General features: G+C 53.7%; 1 pseudogene; it reads right to left on the bottom strand.

Moving 5' to 3' along the window:
* Window positions 1-22,827, bottom strand: part of LOC135538281 (F-box only protein 10-like) — a 36,689-nt pseudogene extending 13,862 nt beyond the window's left edge.
* Window positions 22,828-26,133: the final 3,306 nt, after the last annotated feature.

Raw genomic sequence — 26,133 nt, 5'->3', positions numbered from 1 at the left:
CTGTATAACAGAATGTAGACCCCCCCTCCTACCTGACCACAGGGTTCCTGTATAACAGAATGTAGACCCCCCCCTCCTACCACAGGGTTCCTGTATAACAAAATGTAGACCCCCCCTCCTACCTGACCACAGGGTTCCTGTATAACAGAATGTAGACCCCCCTCCTACCTGACTACAGGGTTCCTGTATAACAGAATGTAGACCCCCCTCCTACCTGACTACAGGGTTCCTGTATAACAGAATGTAGACCCCCCCTCCTACCTGACCACAGGGTTCCTGTATAACAAAATGTAGACCCCCCCTCCTACCTGACCACAGGGTTCCTGTATAACAGAATGTAGACCCCCCCTCCTACCTGACCACAGGGTTCCTGTATAACAGAATGTAGACCCCCCCTCCTACCTGACCACAGGGTTCCTGTATAACAGAATGTAGACCCCCTCCTACCTGACCACAGGGTTCCTGTATAACAGAATGTAGACCCCCCCCTCCTACCTGACCACAGGGTTCCTGTATAACAGAATGTAGACCCCCCTCCTACCTGACCACAGGGTTCCTGTATAACAGAATGTAGACCCCCCTCCTACCTGACCACAGGGTTCCTGTATAACAGAATGTAGACCCCCCCTCCTCCTACCTGACCACAGGGTTCCTGTATAACAGAATGTAGACCCCCCCCCTCCTACCTGACCACAGGGTTCCTGTATAACAGAATGTAGACCCCCTCCTACCTGACCACAGGGTTCCTGTTTAACAGAATGTAGACCCCCCCTCCTACCTGACTACAGGGTTCCTGTTTAACAGAATGTAGACCCCCCCTCCTACCTGACCACAGGGTTCCTGTATAACAGAATGTAGACCCCCCTCCTACCTGACCACAGGGTTCCCGTTGAACAGAATATAAACTCCTGCTTCCTTGTTGTTGTAGATCTGGTTGCTCCGGATGGAACCCCTCCCGTTGCCAAGGACCACGATGCCGGACCGCAAACCGCTGTGTATTCTGTTACACTGAGTGGGTGAGACAGGGAGAGACACACAGAGACAGAGAGAGACACACAGAGACAGAGAGAGACACACAGAGACAGAGAGAGACACACAGAGACAGAGAGAGACACACAGAGACAGAGAGAGACACACAGAGACAGAGAGAGACACACAGAGACAGAGACGGACAGAGAGACACACAGAGACAGAGAGAGACAGAGAGACACACAGAGACAGAGACGGACAGAGAGAGAGAGAGACAGAGACAGATAGTTTGATCAGTTGTTATTTTAGACCACCATGTCTCCTGAGATGAAAGACAGACAGACAGACAGACAGACAGACAGACAGAGACAGACAGACCACCATGTCCTGTAACTTCTACCAGATGACAGACAGACAGACAGACAGACAGACAGACAGACAGACAGACAGACAGACAGACAGACAGACAGACAGACAGACAGACAGACAGACAGAGAGAGACAGACAGACCACCATGTCCTGTAACTTCTACCAGATGACAGACAGACAGACAGACAGACAGACAGACAGACAGACAGACAGACAGACAGACCACCATGTCCTGTAACTTCTACCAGATGACAGACAGACAGACAGACAGACAGACAGACAGACAGACAGACAGACAGACAGACCACCATGTCCTGTAACTTCTACCAGATGACAGACAGACAGACAGACAGACAGACAGACAGACAGACAGACAGACAGACAGACAGACAGACAGACAGACCACCATGTCCTGTAACTTCTACCAGATGACAGACAGACAGACAGACAGACAGACAGACAGACAGACAGACAGACAGACAGACAGACAGACAGACAGACAGACAGACAGACAGACAGACAGACAGACAGACCACCATGTCCTGTAACTTCTACCAGATGAAAGGCAGATATTATTTGACACCCATTTGACAAGTTGCTGTGTAGAGAGGAAAATACCACAGTGCACTAGGGAGACGAACAGGACAGATATGATGACATCAGAGATGATGACATCACAGACGAACAGGACAGATATGATGACATCAGAGACAAACAGGACAGATATGATGACATCAGAGATGTGAAATAGAATGAATAGAACTACCAGGATGATGGGGTCCGCCCCTTGCGGATGTCAAGCCCCGCCTCCCGTTGGAGTGGATGTTGTTGTCAGCGATCAGACCCTGAGACGACAGACGAGGAAAACGCCCGACGCACGACACTCACACACCTCATTACGGAGCATCACAATCTGGAACACACACACACACACCTCATTACGGAGCATCACAATCTGGAACACACACACACACACCTCATTACGGAGCATCACAATCTGGACACACACACACACACCTCATTACGGAGCATCACAATCTGGAAACACACACACACACCTCATTATGGAGCATCACAATCTGGAACACACACACACACACCTCATTACGGAGCATCACAATCTGGAACACACACACACCTCATTACGGAGCATCACAATCTGGAACACACACACACACCTCATTACGGAGCATCACAATCTGGAACACACACACACACCTCATTACGGAGCATCACAATCTGGAACACACTCACACACCTCATTACGGAGCATCACAATCTGGAACACACACACACCTCATTACGGAGCATCACAATCTGGAACACACTCACACACCTCATTACGGAGCATCACAATCTGGAACACACACACACACCTCATTACGGAGCATCACAATCTGGAACACACTCACACACCTCATTCTGGAGCATCACAATCTGGAACACACACACACACCTCATTACGGAGCATCACAATCTGGAACACACACACACCTCATTACGGAGCATCACAATCTGGAACACACACACACACCTCATTACGGAGCATCACAATCTGCAACACACACACACCTCATTACGGAGCATCACAATCTGGAAACACACACACACCTCATTAAGGAGCATCACAATCTGGAACACACACACACACCTCATTACGGAGCATCACAATCTGGAACACACACACACACCTCATTACGGAGCATCACAATCTGGAAGACACACACACACCTCATTACGGAGCATCACAATCTGCAACACACACACACACCTCATTACGGAGCATCACAATCTGGAACACACACACACACATACATACACGCACACACACACACACATACACATACACACACACACACACACACACACACACACACACACACACACACACACACACACACACACACACGCGCACACACGCACACACACGTTAGAACACACATCACGACATTCACACACCTCATTACGGAGCATCACAATCTGGAACACACGCACACACACACACACACACACGCAAAATACACACACCAATGAGATTCAATCAATCATATTTGATCAACAACAAGTTTGAGAAACACCTACTCATTCAAGGGTTGTTTATTTATTTTCTACATTGTAGAATAATAGTGAAGACATCAAAACTATGAAATAACACATATGGAATCATGTAGTAACCAAAATATGTGTTAAATAAATCAAAATATATTTCATATTTCAGATTCTACAAATAGCCACCCTTTGCACACTCTTGGTGTTCTCTCAACCAGCTTCACCTGGAATGCTTTTCCATATGTGGAGTTCCCACATATGCTGAGCACTTGTTGGCTGCTTTTCCTTCACTCTGCGGTCCGACTCATCCCAAACCATCTCAATTTGGTTGAGGTCGGGTGATTGTGCAGCAATAAAATAGCCCTTACACAGAATGGAGGTGTGTTGGGTCATTGTCCTGTTGAAAAACAAATGATAGTCCCACTAAGCCCAAACCAGATGGGGATGGCGTATCGCTGCAGAATGCTGTGGTACCATGCTGGTTAAGTGTGCCTTGAATTCTAAATAAATCACAGCGTGACACCAGCAAAGCATCACCACACCATCACACCTCCTCCTCCATGCTTCACGGTGGGAACCACACATGCTGAGATCATCCGTTCACACGTACCGCATCTCACAAAGACACGACGGTTGGAATCAAAAATCTCAAATTTGGACAGCAGACCAAAGGACAGATTTCCACCGGTCTGATGTCCATTGCTCGTGTTTCTTGGCCCAAGCAAGTCTCTTCTTCTTATTGGTGTCTTTTAGTAGTGGTTTCTTTGCAGCAATTCGACCATTAAGGCCTGATTCACACAGTCTCCTCTGAACAGTTAATGTTGAGATGTCTGTTACTTGAACTCTGAAGCATTTATTTGGGCTGCAATTTCTGAGGCTGGTACCTCTAATGAACTTATCCTCTGCAGCAGAGGTAACTCTGGGTCTTCCTTTCCTGTGGCGGTCCTCATGAGAGACAGTTTCATCATGGCGTTTGATGGTTTTTGCGACTGCACTTGAAGAAATGTTCAAAGTTCTTGACATTTTCCGGATTGACTGACCTTCATGTCTTAAAGTAATGATGGACTGTCGTTTCTCTTTGCTTATTTGAGCTGTTCTTGACATAATATGGACTTGGTCTTTTACCAAATAGGGCTATCTTCTGTATACCACCCCTACCTTGTCACAACACAACTGACTGGCTCAAACGCATTAAGAAGGAAAGACATTTCCCAAATGAACTTTTAAGAAGGTACACCTGTTAGTTGAAATGCATTCCAGGTGACTGCCTCATGAAGCTGGTTGAGAGAATGCCAAGCGTGTGCAAAGCTGTCATCAAGGCAACGGGTGGCTATTTGAAGAATCTCAAATCTAAAATATATTTTGATTTGTATAACACTTTTTTTGGTTACTACATGATTCCATATGTGTTATTTCATAGTGTTGATGTCTTCACTGTTATTCTACAATGTAGAAAATAGTAAAAATAAAGAAAACCCTGGAATGAGTAGGGGGTCTAAAACTTTTGACCGGTAGTGGACATTACTATCTAAACACATTCAGTTAAGGGAGGATATATACATCAACCAACCAACCCATCAATCAATCAACCAACCAACCAACCAACCAATAAACCCATCAATCAACCAACCCATCAATCAATCAACCAACCAACCCATCAACCAACCAACCAACCAACCAACCCATCAATCAATCAACCCATCAATCAACCAACCCATCAATCAATCAACCAACCCTTCAATCAACCAACCCATCAATCAACCAACCCATCAATCAATCAACCAACCAACCCATCAATCAATCAACCAACCCTTCAATCCATCAACCCATCAATCAACCAACCCATCAATCAACCAACCCATCAATCAACCAACCCATCAATCAATCAACCAACCAACCCATCAATCAATCAACCAACCCTTCAATCAACCAACCCATCAATCAACCAACCCATCAATCAACCAACCAACCCATCAATCAATCAACCAACCCATCAATCAACCAACCAACCCATCAATCAACCAACCCATCAATCAACCAACCCATCAATCAACCAACCCATCAATCAACCAACCCATCAATCAATCAACCAACCAACCCATCAATCAATCAACCAACCCTTCAATCAACCAACCCATCAATCAACCAACCCATCAATCAACCAACCAACCCATCAATCAATCAACCAACCCATCAATCAACCAACCAACCCTTCAATCAACCAACCCATCAATCAACCAACCCTTCAATCAACCAACCCATCAATCAACCAACCCATCAATCAACCAACCAACCCATCAATCAACCAACCAACCCATCAACCAACCAACCCATCAACCAACCAACCCATCAATCAATCAACCAACCCATCAATCAACCAACCCATCAACAAACCAACCCATCAACCAACCAACCCATCAATCAACCAACCCATCAATCAACCAACCCATCAACCAACCAACCCATCAATCAACCAACCCATCCTATCAGATCGGCAGCCCTATCTGGTTACCGTGGCGTTCTGGATGCAGCGCACGGCATAGGTCAGTCCCCGGAACACGTTTCCTTCCAACCTGGCGTTTCCGTGGTTACACACGTGCACGCCGCCCTTGCCGTCCCGAAACAGGCAGCGCCTCCAGCACGCACCCTGCACTGTCTCGATCAGCGCCTGGGCCCCGGGTCGCGTTGTAGCTCCTCGGTCAGGGTTCGGACTTCAGGGGTCAGCGAGGGGAAGTCGTCCTGGTTGGGTCTGAGGAGATGAGAGAGGCCGTGGTGACTGTGGGCCAGTCTGTAGTTTAGACTGTTGTTGCCTTGTCCTGAACCTTCCCTCCTTTTTCCTCCTCCTCCTCCTCTTCCTCGTCACTAAGAGCGCTGTCGCTCCAGCCGTCCTCAATCACCGTATCCTGACACCTCCTTCCTCCCCTCCTCCTCCTCCTCCTCTCCTCCTGCTCTCCGTTTCTCCTTTGCTCCAGTCCTCCAGGGTGACGGTAGCCCCAGGGGGCTGTGTGGCTCCTGAATGCCCGCCCAAGGTGTCCCCAGCTGGGCTACCGCTCCCAGGCGAGGTCCAGGATGTGGTGACTCGGGCCAGAGAGGCCAAGTGTTTACAGGCCCAGTTCCGCTCAATCACTGGAGCGCCCTCAACCGTCACGGACGCCGAATCACTTCCTGAGAAATCACAGCTATCCAACAGGCTGAGGGCCACGCCCAGGAAGTGGGTGGAGCTTCCCTGTGAGAATGAGCAGAAACGAGCGTGGCAAGTTCCTGGCCCTTGGATCTGCAGCTGAGCTCCCTCGAAATTACAGTTGTCCAACTGGACGTGACCTGACGACGTCTGGTGGATGGAGAGGGGAGGAAGGAGTAGAGGGCAGGAGGAGGAGGAAGGAGGTAGAGGGCAGGAGGGAGTAGAGGGTAGGAGGTAGAGGGTAGGAGGTAGAGGGCAGGAGGGAGTAGAGGGTAGGAGGAGGAGGGATCAAGGTAGGAGGTAGAGGGCAGGAGGGAGTAGAGGGTAGGAGGAGGAGGAAGGAGGTAGAGGGTAGGAGGTAGAGGGCAGGAGGGAGTAGAGGGTAGGAGGAGGAGGAAGGAGGTAAGAGGGTAGGAGGTAGAGGCAGGAGGGAGTAGAGGGCAGGAGGAGGGCAGGAGGGAGTAGAGGGGTAGGAGGAGGAGGAAGGAGGTAGAGGGTAGGAGGTAGAGGGGGCAGAGAGGGAGTAGAGGGTAGGAGGAGGAGGAAGGAGGTAGAGGGTAGGAGGTAGAGGGCAGGAGGGGAGTAGAGGGTAGGAGGGAGAGGGAGGAGGTAGAGGGTAGGAGAGAGAGGGAGGAGGTAGAGGGCAGGAGGATGTAGAGGGCAGGAGGTGGAGGGCAGGAGGAGTAGATGGTAGATTGGTGAGGGAGGAGGTAGAGGGGCAGGAGAGGGGAGGGAGGAGGTAGAGGGTATGAGATAGAGGGCAGGAGGGAGTAGAGGGTAGGAGGGAGAGGGGAGGAGGTAGAGGGTAGGAGAGAGAGGGAGGAGGTAGAGGGCAGGAGGATGTAGAGGGCAGGAGGTGGAGGGCAGGAGGAGTAGAGGTAGAGGGCAGGAGAGAGAGGGAGAAGGTAGAGGGCAGGAGGGAGTAGAGGGTAGGAGGGAGAGGAAGGAGGTAGAGGGTAGGAGAGAGAGGGAGGAGGTAGAGGGCAGGAGGGGGAGGGAGGAGGTAGAGGGTAGGAGGTAGAGGGCAGGAGGTGGAGGGCAGGAGGGAGTAGAGGGTAGGAGGGAGAGGGAGGAGGTAGAGGGCAGGAGGGGGAGGGAGGAGGTAGAGGATAGGAGGTAGAGGGTAGGAGGAGGAGGGCAGGAGGTAGAGGGGAGGAGGTAGAGGGCAGGAGGGAAGTAGAGGGTAGGAGGGAGAGGGAGGAGGTAGAGGGTAGGAGGTAGAGGGGCAGGAGGGAGTGAGGGGGTAGGAGGGAGAGGGAGGAGGTAGAGGGTAGGAGGAGAGGGAGGAGGTAGAGGGCAGGAGGATGTAGAGGGCAGGAGGTGGAGGGCAGGAGGGAGTAGAGGTAGAGGGTAGGAGAGAGAGGGAGAAGGTAGAGGGCAGGAGGGAGTAGAGGGGTAGGAGGGAGAGGAAGGAGGTAGAGGGTAGGAGAGGGAGGAGGTAGAGGGCAGGAGGTGGAGGGCAGGAGGGGGAGTAGAGGGTAGGAGGGAGAGGAGGAGGTGGGGGCAGGAGGGGGGAGGGAGGAGGTAGAGGGTAGGAGGAGGAGGGCAGGAGGTAGAGGGGTAGGAGGTAGAGGGCAGGAGGGAAGTAGAGGGTAGGAGGGAGAGGGAGGAGGTAGAGGGTAGGAGGTAGAGGGCAGGAGGGAAGTAGAGGGTAGGAGGGAGAGGGAGGAGGTAGAGGGCAGGAGGATGTAGAGGGCAGGAGGTGGAGGGCAGGAGGGAGTAGAGGTAGAGGGTAGGAGAGAGAGGGAGAAGGTAGAGGGGCAGGAGGGAGTAGAGGGTAGGAGGGAGAGGAAGGAGGTAGTGGGGGTAGGAGAGAGAGGGAGGAGGTAGAGGGCAGGAGGTGGAGGGCAGGAGGGAGTAGAGGGTAGGAGGGAGAGGGAGGAGGTAGAGGGCAGGAGGGGGAGGGAGGAGGTAGAGGGCAGGAGGGGAGGGAGGAGGTAGAGGGGGCAGGAGGGAGTAGAGGGTCGGAGGGAGAGGGAGGAGGTAGGGGGCAGGAGGGGGAGGGAGGAGGGAGAGTGAGGAGGTAGAGGGGGAAGGAGGAGAGGGAGGAGGTAGAGGGCAGGAGGAGGAGGGAGGAGGTAGAGGGCAGGAGGAGGAGGAGGGAGGAGGTAGAGGGCAGGAGGAGGGAGGAGGTAGAGGGTAGGAGGTAGAGGGCAGGAGGAGGAGGGAGAGGTAAAAGGGCAGGAGGAGGAGGGAGGAGGTAGAGGGCAGGAGGGAGTAGAGGGTAGGAGGGAGAGGGAGGAGGTAGAGGGGGCAGGAGGGGGAGGAAGGAGGTAGAGGGCAGGAGGGAGAGTGAGGAGGTAGAGGGCAGGAGGGTGAGGGTAGGAGGGAGAGGGAGGAGGTAGAGGGGGCAGGAGGGGAGGGAGGAGGTAGAGGGCAGGAGGGAGAGTGAGGAGGTAGAGGGCAGGAGGAGAGGGAAGAGGTAGAGGGCAGGAGGAGGAGGGAGGGAGGTAGAGGGTAGGAGGAGGAGGGAGGAGGTAGAGGGGGCAGGAGGAGGAGGGAGGAGGTAGGGTAGGAGGTAGAGGGCAGGAGGAAGTAGAGGGTAGGAGGGAGAGGGAGGAGGTAGAGGGCAGGAGGGGGAGGGAGGAGGTGGAGGGCAGGAGGGAGAGTGAGGAGGTAGGGGGCAGGAGGAGAGGGGGAAGAGGTAGAGGGCAGGAGGAGGAGGGAGGAGGGTAGAGGGCAGGAGGAGGGAGGAGGTAGAGGGGAAGGAGGAGGGAGGAGGTAGAGGGCAGGAGGAGGAAGGAGGAGGTAGAGGGCAGGAGGAGGGAGGAGGTGGAGGGCAGGAGGAGGAAGGAGGAGGTAGAGGGCAGGAGGTGGGAGGAAGGAGGTAGAGGGCAGGAGGGAGTAGAGGGTAGGAGGTAGAGGGTAGGAGGTAGAGGGCAGGAGGGAGTAGAGGGTAGGAGGAGGAGGAAGGAGGTAGAGGGTAGGAGGTAGAGGGCAGGAGGGAGTAGAGGGTAGGAGGAGGAGGAAGGAGGTAGAGGGTAGGAGGTAGAGGGCAGGAGGGAGTAGAGGGCAGGAGGAGGGCAGGAGGGGGAGTAGAGGGTAGGAGGAGGAGGAAGGAGGTAGAGGGTAGGAGGTAGAGGCAAGAGGGAGTAGAGGGTAGGAGGAGGAGGAAGGAGGTAGAGGGTAGGAGGTAGAGGGCAGGAGGGAGTAGAGGGTAGGAGGGAGAGGGAGGAGGTAGAGGGGGTAGGAGAGAGAGGGAGGAGGTAGAGGGCAGGAGGATGGAGGGCAGGAGGTGGAGGGCAGGAGGGAGTAGATGGTAGATTGGTGAGGGAGGAGGTAGAGGGCAGGAGGGGGGGGGAGGTAGGGTATGAGATAGAGGGCAGGAGGGAGTAGGGGGTAGGAGGGAGAGGGAGGAGGTAGAGGGTAGGAGAGAGAGGGAGGAGGTAGAGGGCAGGAGGATGTAGAGGGCAGGAGGTGGAGGGCAGGAGGGAGTAGAGGTAGAGGGCAGGGAGAGAGGGAGAAGATAGAGGGCAGGAGGGAGTAGAGGGTAGGAGGAGAGGAAGGAGGTAGAGGGCAGGGAGAGAGGGAGGAGGTAGAGGGCAGGAGGTGGAGGGCAGGGAGGGGGTGGGGTAGGAGGGAGAGGGAGGAGGTAGAGGGCAGGAGGGGGGAGGGAGGAGGTAAGGGTAGGAGGTAGAGGGTAGGAGGAGGAGGAGGGCAGGGAGGTAGAGGGGAGGAGGTAGAGGGCAGGAGGGAGTAGAGGTAGGAGGGAGAGGGAGGAGGTAGGGGCAGGAGGGGAGGGAGGAGGGAGGGTAGGAGGAGGAGGGCAGGAGGTAGAGGGTAGGAGGTAGAGGGCAGGAGGGAAGTAGAGGGTAGGAGGGAGATGGAGGAGGTAGAGGGTAGGAGGTGAGGGCAGGAGGAAGTAGAGGGTAGGAGGGAGAGGGAGGAGGTAGGAGGGTAGGAGAGAGAGGGAGGAGGTAGAGGGCAGGAGGATGTAGGGGGCAGGAGGTGGAGGGCAGGAGGGAGTAGAGGTAGAGGGGTAGGAGAGGAGGGAGGAAGGTAGAGGGCAGGAGGGAGTAGAGGGTAGGAGGGAGAGGAAGGAGGTAGAGGGTAGGAGAGGGAGGAGGTAGAGGGGCAGGAGGTGGAGGGCAGGAGGGAGTAGAGGGTAGGAGGGAGAGGGAGGAGGTAGAGGGCAGGAGGGGGAGGGAGGTGGGAGGGCAGGAGGGGAGGGAGGAGGTAGAGGGCAGGAGGGAGTAGAGGGTCGGAGGGAGAGGGAGGAGGTAGAGGGCAGGAGGGGAGGGAGGAGGGAGAGGAGGGAGGGCAGGAGGAGAGGGAGGAGGTAGAGGGCAGGAGGAGGAGGGAGGAGGTAGAGGGCAGGAGGAGGAGGGAGGAGGTAGAGGGCAGGAGGAGGAGGAGGTAGAGGGTAGGAGGTAGAGGGGCAGGGGAGGAGGAGGGAGGAGGTAAAGGGCAGGAGGAGGAGGTAGGAGGTAGAGGGCAGGAGGAGGAGGGAGGAGGTGAGGGCAGGAGGGAGTAGAGGGTAGGAGGGGAGGGAGGAGGTAGAGGGCAGGAGGGGAGGAAGGAGGTAGAGGGCAGGAGGGAGGTGGGAGGAGGTAGAGGGCAGGAGGGGGTAGAGGGTAGGAGGGAGAGGGAGGAGGTAGAGGGCAGGAGGGGGAGGGAGGAGGTAGAGGGCAGGAGGAGAGGGAAGAGGTAGAGGGCAGGAGGAGGAGGGAGGAGGTAGAGGGTAGGAGGAGGAGGAGGAGGTAGAGGGCAGGAGGAGGAGGGAGGAGGTAGAGGGTAGGAGGGAGGGCAGGAGGAAGTAGAGGGTAGGAGGGAGAGGGAGGAGGTAGAGGGCAGGAGGGAGGGAGGAGGTAGAGGGCAGGAGGGAGAGTGAGGAGGTAGAGGGCAGGAGGAGAGGGAAGAGGTAGAGGGCAGGAGGAGGAGGGAGGAGGTAGAGGGCAGGAGGAGGGAGGTAGAGGGCAGGAGGAGGAGGAGGAGGAGGGCAGGGGAGGAGGGAGGAGGTGGAGGGCAGGAGGAGGAAGGAGGAGGTAGAGGGCAGGGGAGGTGGGAGGAGGGGAGGAGGTAGAGGGCAGGAGGAGGAGGGAGGGAGGTAGGGGCAGGAGGAGGGAGGGAGGTAGGGAGGGCAGGAGGTGGGAGGAGGAGGGAGGAGGTAGAGGGGCAGGAGGAGGGAGGAGGTAGAGGGCAGGAGGGGGGTAGAGGGGGCAGGAGGAGGGAGGAGGTAGAGGGCAGGAGGAGGAAGGAGGAAAAGAGGGCAGGAGGAGGGAGGAGGTAGAGGGGAAGGAGGAGGGAGGAGGTAGAGGGCAGGAGGAGGAAGGAGGAGGTAGAGGCAGGAGGAGGGAGGAGGTGGAGGGCAGGGAGGAGGAAGGAGGAGGTAGAGGGCAGGAGGAGGGAGGAGGTAGAGGGAAGGAGGAGGGAGGAGGTAGAGGGCAGGAGGAGGAAGGAGGAGGTAGAGGGCAGGAGGAGGGAGGAGGTGGAGGGCAGGAGGAGGAAGGAGGAGGTAGAGGGCAGGAGGGTGGGGTAGGGGCAGGCGGAGGGAGGAGGTAGAGGGCAGGAGGAGGGAGGCGGTAGAGGGCAGGAGGGGGGGGTAGAGGGCAGGAGGGAGTAGAGGGTAGGAGGTAGAGGGTAGGAGGTAGAGGGCAGGAGGGAGTAGAGGGTAGGAGGAGGAGGAAGGAGGTAGAGGGTAGGAGGTAGAGGGCAGGAGGGAGTAGAGGGTAGGAGGAGGAGGAAGGAGGTAGAGGGTAGGAGGTAGAGGGCAGGAGGGAGTAGAGGGCAGGAGGAGGGCAGGAGGGAGTAGAGGGTAGGAGGAGGAGGAAGGAGGTAGAGGGTAGGAGGTAGAGGGCAAGAGGGAGTAGAGGGTAGGAGGAGGAGGAAGGAGGTAGAGGGTAGGAGGTAGAGGGCAGGAGGGAGTAGAGGGTAGGAGGGAGAGGGAGGAGGTAGAGGGTAGGAGAGAGAGGGAGGAGGTAGAGGGCAGGAGGATGTAGAGGGCAGGAGGTGGAGGGCAGGAGGGAGTAGATGGTAGATTGGTGAGGGAGGAGGTAGAGGGCAGGAGGGGGGAGGGAGGAGGTAGAGTGGGGGTATGAGATAGAGGGGCAGGAGGGAGTAGAGGGTAGGAGGGAGAGGGAGGAGGTAGAGGGTAGGAGAGAGAGAGGGGGGAGGTAGAGGGCAGGAGGGATGTAGAGGGCAGGAGGTGGAGGGCAGGAGGGAGTAGAGGTAGAGGGCAGGAGAGAGAGGGAGAAGGTAGAGGGCAGGAGGGAGTAGAGGGTAGGAGGGAGAGGAAGGAGGTAGAGGGTAGGAGAGAGAGGGAGGAGGTAGAGGGCAGGAGGTGGAGGGCAGGAGGGAGTAGAGGGTAGGAGGGAGAGGGAGGAGGTAGGGGCAGGAGGGGGAGGGAGGAGGTAGAGGGTAGGAGGTAGAGGGTGGGGAGGAGGAGGGCAGGAGGTAGAGGGGAGGAGGTAGAGGGCAGGAGGGAAGTAGAGGGTAGGAGGGAGAGGGAGGAGGTAGAGGGTAGGAGGTAGAGGGCAGGAGGGAGTAGCGGGGGTAGGAGGGAGAGGGAGGAGGTAGAGGGTAGGGGAGAGAGGGAGGAGGTAGGAGGGCAGGAGGATGTAGAGGGCAGGAGGTGGAGGGCAGGAGGGAGTAGAGGTAGAGGGTAGGAGAGAGAGGGAGAAGGTAGAGGGCAGGAGGGAGTAGAGGGTAGGAGGGAGAGGAAGGAGGTAGAGGGTAGGAGAGAGAGGGAGGAGGTAGAGGGCAGGAGGTGGAGGGAGGAGGTAGAGGGTAGGAGGTAGAGGGTAGGAGGAGGAGGGCAGGAGGTAGAGGGTAGGAGGTAGAGGGCAGGAGGGCAGTAGAGGGTAGGAGGGAGAGGGAGGAGGTAGAGGGTAGGAGGTAGAGGGCAGGAGGTAGAGGGCAGGAGGGAGTAGAGGGTAGGAGGGAGAGGGAGGAGGTAGAGGGTAGGAGAGAGAGGGAGGAGGTAGAGGGCAGGAGGATGTAGAGGGCAGGAGGTGGAGGGCAGGAGGGAGTAGAGGTAGAGGGTAGGAGAGAGAGGGAGAAGGTAGAGGGCAGGGAGGGAGTAGAGGGTAGGAGGGAGAGGGAGGAGGTAGTGGGGGCAGGAGGTGGAGGGCAGGAGGGAGTAGAGGGTAGGAGGGAGAGGGAGGAGGTAGAGGGCAGGGAGGGGGAGGGAGGAGGTAGAGGGTAGGAGGTAGAGGGTAGGAGGAGGAGGGCAGGAGGTAGAGGGTAGGAGGTAGAGGGCAGGAGGGAAGTAGAGGGTAGGAGGGAGAGGGAGGAGGTAGAGGGTAGGAGGTAGAGGGGGCAGGAGGGAGGTAGAGGGTAGGAGGGAGAGGGAGGGAGGTAGAGGGTAGGAGAGAGAGGGAGGAGGTAGAGGGCAGGAGGATGTAGAGGGCAGGAGGTGGAGGGCAGGAGGGAGTAGATGGTAGATTGGTGAGGGAGGAGGTAGAGGGCAGGAGGGGGAGGGAGGAGGTAGGGTATGAGATAGAGGGCAGGAGGGAGTAGAGGGTAGGAGGGAGAGGGAGGAGGTATTAGGGTAGGAGAGAGAGGGAGGAGGTAGAGGGCAGGAGGATGTAGAGGGCAGGAGGTGGAGGGCAGGAGGGAGTAGAGGTAGAGGGCAGGAGAGAGAGGGAGAAGGTAGAGGGCAGGAGGGAGTAGAGGGTAGGAGGGAGAGGAAGGAGGTAGAGGGTAGGAGAGAGAGGGAGGAGGTAGAGGGCAGGAGGTGGAGGGCAGGAGGGAGTAGAGGGTAGGAGGGAGAGGGAGGAGGTAGAGGGCAGGAGGGGGAGGGAGGAGGTAGAGGGTAGGAGGTAGAGGGTAGGAGGAGGAGGGCAGGAGGTAGAGGGGAGGAGGTAGAGGGCAGGAGGGAAGTAGAGGGTAGGAGGGAGAGGGAGGAGGTAGAGGGTAGGAGGTAGAGGGCAGGAGGGAGTAGAGGGGTAGGAGGGAGAGGGAGGAGGTAGAGGGTAGGTAGAGAGGGGAGGAGGTAGAGGGCAGGAGGATGTAGAGGGCAGGAGGTGGAGGGCAGGAGGGAGTAGAGGTAGAGGGTAGGAGAGAGAGGGAGAAGGTAGAGGGCAGGAGGGAGTAGAGGGTAGGAGGGAGAGGAAGGAGGTAGAGGGTAGGAGAGAGAGGGAGGAGGTAGAGGGCAGGAGGTGGAGGGAGGAGGTAGAGGGAGGTAGAGGGTAGGAGGAGGAGGGCAGGAGGTAGAGGGTAGGAGGTAGAGGGCAGGAGGGCAGTAGAGGGGTAGGAGGGAGAGGGAGGGAGGTAGAGGGTAGGAGGTAGAGGGCAGGAGGTAGAGGGCAGGAGGGAGTAGAGGGTAGGAGGGAGAGGGAGGAGGTAGAGGGTAGGAGAGAGAGGGAGGAGGTAGAGGGCAGGAGGATGTAGAGGGCAGGAGGTGGAGGGCAGGAGGGAGTAGAGGTAGAGGGTAGGAGAGAGAGGGAGAAGGTAGAGGGCAGGAGGGAGTAGAGGGTAGGAGGGAGAGGGAGGAGGTAGAGGGCAGGAGGTGGAGGGCAGGAGGGAGTAGAGGGTAGGAGGGAGAGGGAGGAGGTAGAGGGCAGGAGGGGGAGGGAGGAGGTAGAGGGTAGGAGGTAGAGGGTAGGAGGAGGAGGGCAGGAGGTAGAGGGTAGGAGGTAGAGGGCAGGAGGGAAGTAGAGGGTAGGAGGGAGAGGGAGGAGGTAGAGGGTAGGAGGTAGAGGGCAGGAGGGAGGTAGAGGGTAGGAGGGAGAGGGAGGAGGTAGAGGGTAGGAGAGAGAGGGAGGAGGTAGAGGGCAGGAGGATGTAGAGGGCAGGAGGTGGAGGGCAGGAGGGAGTAGAGGTAGGAGAGAGAGGGAGAAGGTAGAGGGAAGGAGGGAGATGAGGGTAGGAGGGAGAGGAAGGAGGTAGAGGGTGGGAGAGAGGGAGGAGGTAGGGCAGGAGGTGGAGGGCAGGAGGGAGTAGAGGGTAGGAGGGAGAGGGAGGAGGTAGAGGGCAGGAGGGGGAGGGAGGAGGTAGAGGGCAGGAGGGGAGGGAGGAGGTAGAGGGCAGGAGGGAGTAGAGGGTCGGAGGGAGAGGGAGGAGGTAGAGGGCAGGAGGGGGAGGGAGGAGGGAGAGTGAGGAGGTAGAGGGCAGGAGGAGAGGGAGGAGGTAGGGCAGGAGGAGGAGGGAGGAGGTAGAGGGCAGGAGGAGGAGGGAGGAGGTAGAGGGCAGGAGGAGGAGGGAGGAGGTAGAGGGTAGGAGGTAGAGGGCAGGAGGAGGAGGGAGGAGGTAAGGGCAGGAGGAGGAGGGAGGAGGTAGGGCAGGAGGAGGAGGGAGGAGGTAGAGGGCAGGAGGGAGTAGAGGGTAGGAGGGAGAGGGGGAGGTAGAGGGCAGGAGGGGGAGGGAGGGAGGAGGTAGAGGGCAGGAGGGAGAGTGAGGAGGTAGAGGGCAGGAGGGGGTAGACGGTAGGAGGGAGAGGGAGGAGGTAGAGGGCAGGAGGGAGAGGGAGGAGGTAGAGGGCAGGAGGGGGAGGGAGGAGGTAGAGGGCAGGAGGAGGAGGGAGGAGGTAGAGGGCAGGAGGAGGAGGGAGGAGGTAGAGGGTAGGAGGTAGAGGGCAGGAGGGAGTAGAGGGTAGGAGGGAGAGGGAGAGGGAGGAGGTAGAGGGCAGGAGGGGGAGGGAGGAGGTAGAGGGCAGGAGGGAGAGTGAGGAGGTAGAGGGCAGGAGGAGGAGGGAGGCGGTAGAGGGCAGGAGGGGGGGTAGGGGGCAGGAGGGGGTAGAGGGCAGGAGGAGGAGGGAGGAGGTAGGGGGCAGGAGGAGGAGGGAGGAGGTAGAGGGCAGGAGGGAGAGTGAGGAGGTAGAGGGCAGGAGGGAGTAGAGGGTAGGAGGGAGAGGGAGGAGGTAGAGGGCAGGAGGGGGAGGGAGGAGGTAGAGGGCAGGAGGGAGAGTGAGGAGGTAGAGGGCAGGAGGAGAGGGAAGAGGTAGAGGGCAGGAGGAGGAGGGAGGAGGTAGAGGGCATCAGGAGGGAGGAGGTAGAGGGCAGGAGGTGAGAGGAGGTAGAGGGCAGGAGGAGGAGGGAGGAGGGCAGGGAGGAGGAGGGAGGAGGTAGAGGGCAGGAGGAGGGAGGAGGTAGAGGGCAGGAGGAGGGAGGAGGTAGAGGGCAGGAGGAGGAAGGAGGAGGTAGAGGGCAGGAGGAGGGAGGAGGTAGAGGGAAGGAGGAGAGAGGAGGTAGAGGGCAGGAGGAGGAAGGAGGAGGTAGAGGGCAGGAGGAGGAAGGAGGAGGGAGAGGGCAGGAGGAGGAAGGAGGAGGTAGAGGGCAGGAGGAGGGAGGAGGTAGAGGGCAGGAGGAGGGAGGAGGTAGAGGGCAGGAGGGTGGGGTAGAGGGCAGGCGGAGGGAGGCGGTAGAGGGCAGGAGGGGGGGTAGGGGGCAGGGGGAGGAGGTAGAGGGCAGGAGGAGAAAGGAGGAGGTAGAGGGCAGGAGGAGGGAGGAGGATGTAGAGGGCAGGAGGGAGAGGGAGGAGGTAGAGGGCAGGAGGGAGAGGGAGGAGGTAGAGGGCAGGAGGAGGAGGGAGGAGGTAGAGGCAGGAGAGGGGGGGTAAGAGGGGCAGGAGGAGGAGGGAGGAGGTAGAGGGGAGGAGGAGGAAGGAGGAGGTAGAAGGCAGGAGGAGAAAGGAGGAGGTAGAAGGCAGGAGGAAGAGCAAGGAGGTAGAGGGCAGGAGGGGGGTAGAGGGCAGGAGGAGGAGTGAGGAGGTAGAGGGCAGAAGGAGGAGGGAGAGGGCAGAAGGAGGAGGGAGAGGGCAGGAGGGAGGGAGAGGGAGGAGGTAGAGGGTAGGGAGGAGGGAGAGGGAGGAGGTAGAGGGTAGGGAGGAGGGAGAGGGTAGGGAGGAGGGAGAGGGAGGAGGGAGGAGGGAGAGGGAGGGAGGGTAGAGAGGAGGGAGAGGCACTGTCACATGCACTGTTGTAAAAAGGGTTTTATAAATGTGATCTGATTGGATGTACCTTGTATACAACGGTGGAGAACCATGCAGGCATGAAGACCAGGTTGGACAGCCTGGCTGTGGGACACTGCTGCTCCAGACTGACCAGGAGAGCCACGTCCCCCAGCCTCCCTAACCCCACCACCTCCACAGGCACCTGGCAGGGTCAAAGGTCAATATTTTCATTTATCAAATTGCAGATCTTATTACAATACATGATACTAAAAGATATTAACAGATACTAATATATTAACAGATACTAACAGATATTAACAGATAGTAACATATACTAACAGATATTAACAGATATTAACAGATACTAACAGATACTAACAGATATTAACAGATACTAACAGATATTAACAGGCATTAACAGACACTAACATATACTAAAAGATAATAACAGATATTAACAGATATTAACAGATACTAACAGATATTAACAGATATTAACAGATATTAACAGATATTAACAGACACTAACATATACTAACAGATATTAACAGATACTAACAGATACTAACAGATACTAACAGGCATTAACAGATACTAACAGACATTAAGGTACTAATATATTAACAGATACTAACAGATACTAACAGATATTAACAGATACTAATATATTAACAGATACTAACAGATACTAACAGATACTAACATATATTAACAGATACTAACAGATACTAACAGATATTAACAGATACTAACATATACTAACATACATTAAGATACTAATATATTAACATATTAACAGATATTAACAGATACTAACAGATACTAACAGATACTAACAGACATTAAGATACTAATATATTAACAGATACTAACAGACATTAAGATACTAATATATTAACAGATACTAACAGATACTAACAGACATTAAGATACTAATATATTAACAGATACTAACAGACATTAAGATACGAATATAATAACAGATACTAACAGACATTAAGATACTAATATATTAAAAAGATACTAACAGATATTAACAGATATTAACAGATACTAACAGACATTAAGATACTAATATATTAACAGATACTAACTGATATTAATGTACTAATATATTAACAGATACTAACAGATACTAACAGATATTAATGTACTAATATATTAACAGATACTAACAGATACTAACATATACTAATGGGCATTAACAGATATTAACAGATACTGACAGATATTAACAGATATTAACAGATACTAACAGATACTAACAGATACTAACAGATATTAACAGATATTAACAGATATTAACAGATATTAACAGATATTAACAGATACTAACAGATACTAACAGGTACTAACTGGTACTAACAAGCATTAAGGTCAGCCAATCAGTAAGTCACCTTTAACTAGACATTATGTCATCAAGACAACAGCAGCCAATCAGTAAGTCACCTTTAACTAGACATTATGTCATCAAGACAACAGCAGCCAATCAGTAAGTCACCTTTAACTAGACATTATGTCATCAAGACAACAGCAGCCAATCAGTCAAGTCACCTTCAGCACCAACTCTGCCTGCTCCTCATACACCCCGGGGTGCAGCACCACCCGGTCGTACGAGCCAGCGACCCCCAACGCCCCCCTCAGCGTCTCCAGCTCCAGCCCCGACCCCACCTGCCACACCCTCCTCTCCTTCCTCCGGCGGAACAGGTGGAGGCAGGCGGAGGGCTGGAGCTCAGGGTGGGCGTGACGGGACCAGGTACGGCTGGCGATGGCATGCTGCCTCAGGGCTTCTCTCCAGGATGAGGGCTCCAGGTGGGGCCGACTGGGAGGGGGGGGGGACACAGACAGACACACGGGGGTTAGAGAATGTCAACGAGAACCTTTCGTTGTTCAGAGAACGTCCGTCTCCACTTTAGTACCTGGGCCAGTTGGGGTGTCGAGGACACTCGGGCAGGCCCAGGCAGAGCTGTCTCCAACGGGTGTTATCCAGGGAGAGGATCAGCTCTCTCCAGGCCCTGCACACCAGGCTGCAACGGCCCAGCTCTGGGAGGGGGAGGTAGGCCAGGACCACTCGCCACACCTCCACTGGGAGGTGGACACCTCTACCTCCGCTGCTGCTACTGCTTCCCCTGCTGCCCAGTGACATGGCTCTGATAGGGAGGGTGGACACCTGGAGACAGGAGACACACAGACAGACTGGGTTAGTTTAGACTAGGCCCGACAGACAGACAGACAGACAGACAGACAGACAGACAGACAGACAGGGCCTATAAACAGACAGACAGACAGACAGACAGACTAGGCCTATAGACAGACAGACAGACAGACAGACAGACAGACAGACAGACAGACAGACAGACAGACAGACAGACAGACAGACAGGGCCTATAAACAGACAGACAGACAGACAGACAGACAGACAGACAGACAGACAGACTAGGTTCGTTTAGACTAGACCTATAAACAGACAGACAGACAGAGACAGACAGACAGACAGACAGACAGACAGACAGACAGACAGACAGGGTTAGTTTAGACTAGGCCGACAGACAGACAGACAGACAGACAGACAGACAGACAGACTAGGTTCGTTTAGACTAGACCTATAAACAGACAGACAGACAGACAGACAGACAGACAGACAGACAGACAGACAGACAGACAGACAGACAGACAAGGCCTATAGACAGACAGACAGACAGACAGACTAGGCCTACAGACAGACAGACAGACAGACAGACAGACAGACAGACTAGGTTCGTTTAGACTAGACCTATAAACAGACAGACAGACAGACAGACAGACAGACAGACAGACAGACAGACAGACAGACTAGGTTCGTTTAGACTAGACCTATAAACAGACAGACAGACAGACAGACAGACAGACAGAAAGGGCCTATAAACAGACAGACAGACAGACAGACAGACAGACAGACAGACAGACAGACAGACAGACAGACAGACAGACAGACAGACAGGGCCTATAAACAGACAGACAGACAGACAGACAGACAGACTAGGCCTATAGACAGACAGACAGACAGACAGACAGACAGACAGACAGACAGACAGACAGACAGGGCCTATAAACAGACAGACAGACAGACAGACAGACAGACAGACAGACAGACTAGGACTACAGACAGACAGACAGGGTCTCTAGACAGACAGAGACAGACTAGGCCTATAGACAGACAGACAGACAGACAGACAGACAGACAGACAGACAGACAGACAGACAGACAGACAGACAGACAGACAGACTAGGTTCGTTTAGACTAGACCTATAAACAGACAGACAGAGACAGACAGACAGACAGACAGACAGGGTTAGTTTAGACTAGGCCGACAGACAGACAGACAGACAGACAGACAGACAGACAGACAGACAGACTAGGTTCGTTTAGACTAGACCTATAAACAGACAGACAGACAGACAGACAGACAGACAGACAGACAGACAGACAGACAGACAGACAAGGCCTATAGACAGACAGACAGACAGACAGACAGACAGACAGACAGACAGACAGACAGACAGACAGACAGACAGACAGACAGACAGACAGACAGACAGACTAGGCCTACAGACAGACAGACAGACAGACAGACAGACAGACAGACAGACAGACTAGGTTCGTTTAGACTAGACCTATAAACAGACAGACAGACAGAGACAGACAGACAGACAGACAGACAGACAGACAGACAGACAGACAGACAGGGCCTATAAACAGACAGACAGACAGACAGACAGACAGACAGACAGACAGACAGACAGACAGACAGGGCCTATAAACAGACAGACAGACAGACTAGGCCTATAGACAGACAGACAGACAGACAGACAGACAGACAGACAGACAGACAGACAGACAGACAGGGCCTATAAACAGACAGACAGACAGACAGACTAGGACTACAGACAGACAGACAGGGTCTCTAGACAGACAGAGACAGACTAGGCCTATAGACAGACAGACAGACAGACAGACAGACAGACAGACAGACAGACAGACAGACAGACAGACTAGGTTCGTTTAGACTAGACCTATAAACAGACAGACAGACAGACAGACAGACAGACAGACAGACAGACAGACAGACAGACTAGGCCTATAAACAGACAGACAGACAGACAGACAGACAGACTAGGACTACAGACAGACAGACAGACAGACTAGGCCTATAGACAGACAGAGACAGACTAGGCCTATAGACAGACAGACAGACAGACAGACAGACAGACAGACAGACAGGGCCGATAAACAGACAGACAGACAGACTAGGCCTATAGACAGACAGACAGACAGACAGACAGACAGACAGACAGACAGACAGACAGACAGACAGGGCCGATAAACAGACAGACAGACAGACAGACAGACAGACAGACAGACAGACAGACAGACAGACAGACAGACAGGGTCGTTGTGATGGTGACTTCCACTGCCTATATCATGAATGATGAGCGTCTTGTATTGTACATAGTTTAAGCTCTACAGACAGAGGCTGTCAATGACTGGCCCAGGAGAGGTTAAAATCTCCACCTGGCACAACCAGAAGAGGACTGGCCACCCCTCATAGCCTGGATCCTCTCTAGGTTTCTTCCTAGGTTCTGGCCTTTCTAGGGAGTTTTTCAGAGCCACCGTGCTTCTACACCTGCATTGCTTGCTGTTTGGGGTTTTAGGCCGGGTTTCTGTACAGCACTTTTGAGACATCAGCTGATGTAAGAAGGGCTATATAAATACATTTGATTTGATTTTGATTTGGCCAGATTACATTGTGGAACAGGCCAGCTAACATCTAACTAAAGGCTAGAGTGAGGAAGATGTTACAGTGTCTTGTCTGTCACTGAGTCATCATCATCATCATCATCATCATCAAGGGAATTTGTACCAACTAGCAACACACATCGACGGGGTGGCAACTGGCAACAACATTGGATCTTCGAGGGCGCAACTTTGTTTCAACATCGGCAACGTTCTAAGAACGTTAGAACGTAAAAAAAATGAATTATTGGCTGGCTATATTTTTGTCGGGAAATAATAGCAACAATGTATCTACACATCTGCTTTTAGTGGACGTACCTGGTGAGATAAAGTTAGCGAGCGACCCGAATACTCACTAACGTTATTACGTCGGATTTACTACATTGTACACTAGGCTATATTTGACATCTTACCCGTGTTAAAGTCCCTTGGATGAAGCACCGCACATCCCAGCGTGGTTTTTAACTAGGTATATAGCTGTAATAGCCATGCTTCTTGAGATATATCGGAACAACGCCTGGTTCGGGATCAAGAATAGAAACACTGACAGGAATCAGACATTTTCCCTCACTTTACGGCAAGGCAAGCCATGGAAACCAACCAGGGACGCCCTTACACTGGGCGGGAGGGAGCGAGGGTGGGCGAGATAAGAGAGAGGGAGGAGAGAGAGTAGAGACAAGGGGAGAGAGAGAGAGAGAGAGAGAGAGGGAGAGAGGAGGCTGAAGACGGAGAGAACTGAGAGGGAAGGGGAGGGATGAGGAGAGAGAGGAAATAAGTTTTTGCTCAAGTGATACACACACAAATACACACACACACACACACACACACACACACACTAGTGATGCGCATGTTGACTCATAACCCGCAGTCCAAACCGCCGAGAAGGCGGGTCATTAAATATTGTTTGGTTGAAGTGCGGGTGTGTGGCGAGCGGGCGGTAAATGAAGATCAAATAATACCTTAAAAATCCATAACTGTCTCATTCTTGTGCAATTTATATCGATCTATAGGCTACATTGATATTTTTCATTTCATTATGTTAGGCTATTTGGCATTAGTGCGTAAAGCTTATTAACTGTAGTGCCTAACTGTATGGGATATATGTATGCGCGTCAAGCTAAGCCAAATGCTTTTGGGACAGGTCAGAAAAGTATAAATCGATCCACGGAGGCAAAAATGTACGATGTGAATTGCACGTCAGCCCCCCTTAAATAATGCTAATTTAACCATTATCTTATTTGTTTAAAATGGAGTGGTAAATATGTTTTACAGTGATAAAATATTTTTTTTAACTTCCAAATTAAATGAACCCCCCCCCCCCCCCCCCCACACATCTGTGTTGTGGTTTAAACCACTTATTAAGACGTGACTGCACTGTCCACTCAATAGTGCAACATTTCGGTCTCAGATGAGCGTCTTCAAAACGCATAGATTTTCCTTTCCACTTCCGCATTTTCGCCAATTGTTTGTCATGCGCCCTTGATTAAAAAAATAGCCTTTATTCCAATACATTCTATTTTCCATCTATCTATTTTTCTTTGTTTTCCAGGGGCATTGTGGGTATAGGTGTTCTCCGTACCATTCATAGCCAGAAGTTCCAGAGCATTTATTTAACTTGATTTGTTTCTTGATTCGATTTGATTTTTTATTTACTGGATAAACTGATAATGGTCGACAATATCACTAGACAACTAGCCTACAGCTAGACACCAATATCACTAGACAACTAGCCTACAACTCGACACCAATATCACTAGACAACTAGCCTACAGCTAGACACCAATATCACTAGACAACTAGCCTACAGCTAGACACCAAAATCACTAGACAACTAGACTATAGCAAGACACCAACATCACTAAACAAAACTAGTCTATAGCTATACACCAATATCACTAGACAAAACTAGTCTATAGCTATACACCAATATCACGAGACACCAGTATCACTAGACACCAATATCACTAGACAACTAGCCTACAGCTAGACACCAATATCACGAGACAACTGGTCTACAGCTGAACACCAATCGGCATCCGTGGTAAAATCTCATGTATTGTGATAATTGCTTTGTTTTCTCCTGTTAGTTCACATGCCCTGACACAGTGATATACAGGGCATTCAGAAACTATTCAGACTTGTTAAACTTTCTGTTTTACATTACAGCCTTATTCTAAAATGGATTCAATAGTTGTTTTTTCCCTTGATCAAATCTACACAATATTACCTCATAATGACAAAGCTTTTCATAGCCGAGCATTCAGAGGTCGAGACAGCAGGTCTCCTCCACTGCACAAGCCTGAGGGGGGGGGCGCAAGGCCAGACAGGAAGAGCAACATCAGTGACTCAACCCATTCAAGTCGAGTTTTAGTGGAATAAAGCCTGGCACGATGTAACACACACATCCTAGGGACGGCATGAAAGAGAATCCCAGTGGAGAGAGAGAGAGGGAACCGGCCATGCAGAGACAGCAAGGGCATGAAAGAGAATCCCAGTGGAGAGAGAGAGAGGGAACCGGCCATGCAGAGACAGCAAGGGCATGAAAGAGAATCCCAGTGGAGAGAGAGAGGGAACCGGCCATGCAGAGACAGCAAGGGCATGAAAGAGAATCCCAGTGGAGAGCGAGAGAGGGAACCGGCCATGCAGAGACAGCAAGGGCATGAAAGAGAATCCCAGTGGAGAGAGAGAGGGAACCGGCCATGCAGAGACAGCAAGGGCATGAAAGAGAATCCCAGTGGAGAGAGAGAGAGGGAACCGGCCATGCAGAGACAGCAAGGGCATGAAAGAGAATCCCAGTGGAGAGAGAGAGAGGGAACCGGCCATGCAGAGACAGCAAGGGCATGAAAGAGAATCCCAGTGGAGAGAGAGAGAGGGAACCGGCCATGCAGAGACAGCAAGGGCATGAAAGAGAATCCCAGTGGAGAGAGAGAGAAGAACCGGCCATGCAGAGACAGCAAGGGCATGAAAGAGAATCCCAGTGGAGAGAGAGAGAGGGAACCGGGCCATGCAGAGACAGCAAGGGCATGAAAGAGAATCCCAGTGGAGAGAGAGAGAAGAACCGGCCATGCAGAGACAGCAAGGGCGTGAAAGAGAATCCCAGTGGAGAGAGAGAGAAGAACCGGCCATGCAGAGACAGCAAGGGCGTGAAAGAGAATCCCAGTGGAGAGAGAGAGAGGGAACCGGCCATGCAGAGACAGCAAGGGCGTGAAAGAGAATCCCAGTGGAGAGAGAGAGGGAACCGGCCATGCAGAGACAGCAAGGGCGTGAAAGAGAATCCCAGTGGAGAGAGAGAGAGGGAACCGGCCATGCAGAGACAGCAAGGGCGTGAAAGAGAATCCCAGTGGAGAGAGAGAGGGAACCGGCCATGCAGAGACAGCAAGGGCGTGAAAGAGAATCCCAGTGGAGAGAGAGAGGGAACCGGCCATGCAGAGACAGCAAGGGCGTGAAAGAGAATCCCAGTGGAGAGAGAGAGAGGGAACCGGCCATGCAGAGACAGCAAGGGCGTGAAAGAGAATCCCAGTGGAGAGAGAGAGGGAACCGGCCATGCAGAGACAGCAAGGGCGTGAAAGAGAATCCCAGTGGGAGAGAGAGAGGGAACCGGCCATGCAGAGACAGCAAGGGCGTGAAAGAGAATCCCAGTGGAGAGAGAGAGAGGGAACCGGCCATGCAGAGACAGCAAGGGCGTGAAAGAGAATCCCAGTGGAGAGAGAGAGAGGGAACCGGCCATGCAGAGACAGCAAGGGCGTGAAAGAGAATCCCAGTGGAGAGAGAGAGAGGGAACCGGCCATGCAGAGACAGCAAGGGCGTGAAAGAGAATCCCAGTGGAGAGAGAGAGAGGGAACCGGCCATGCAGAGACAGCAAGGGCGTTTCGTCGCTCCAGTGTCCTTCTGTTCACCTACACATCCCAGACGACACTCAATCATAGGACCTACTGAAGAAATGAGTCTTCAATAAAGACTT

This window comes from Oncorhynchus masou, unplaced genomic scaffold (assembly GCF_036934945.1).
Source record: "Oncorhynchus masou masou isolate Uvic2021 unplaced genomic scaffold, UVic_Omas_1.1 unplaced_scaffold_936, whole genome shotgun sequence".
Classification (NCBI taxonomy): Eukaryota; Metazoa; Chordata; class Actinopteri; order Salmoniformes; family Salmonidae; genus Oncorhynchus; species Oncorhynchus masou.
The sequence above is the reverse complement of the archived record's forward strand: the minus strand, read 5'-3'. Positions and strand labels throughout refer to the sequence as shown.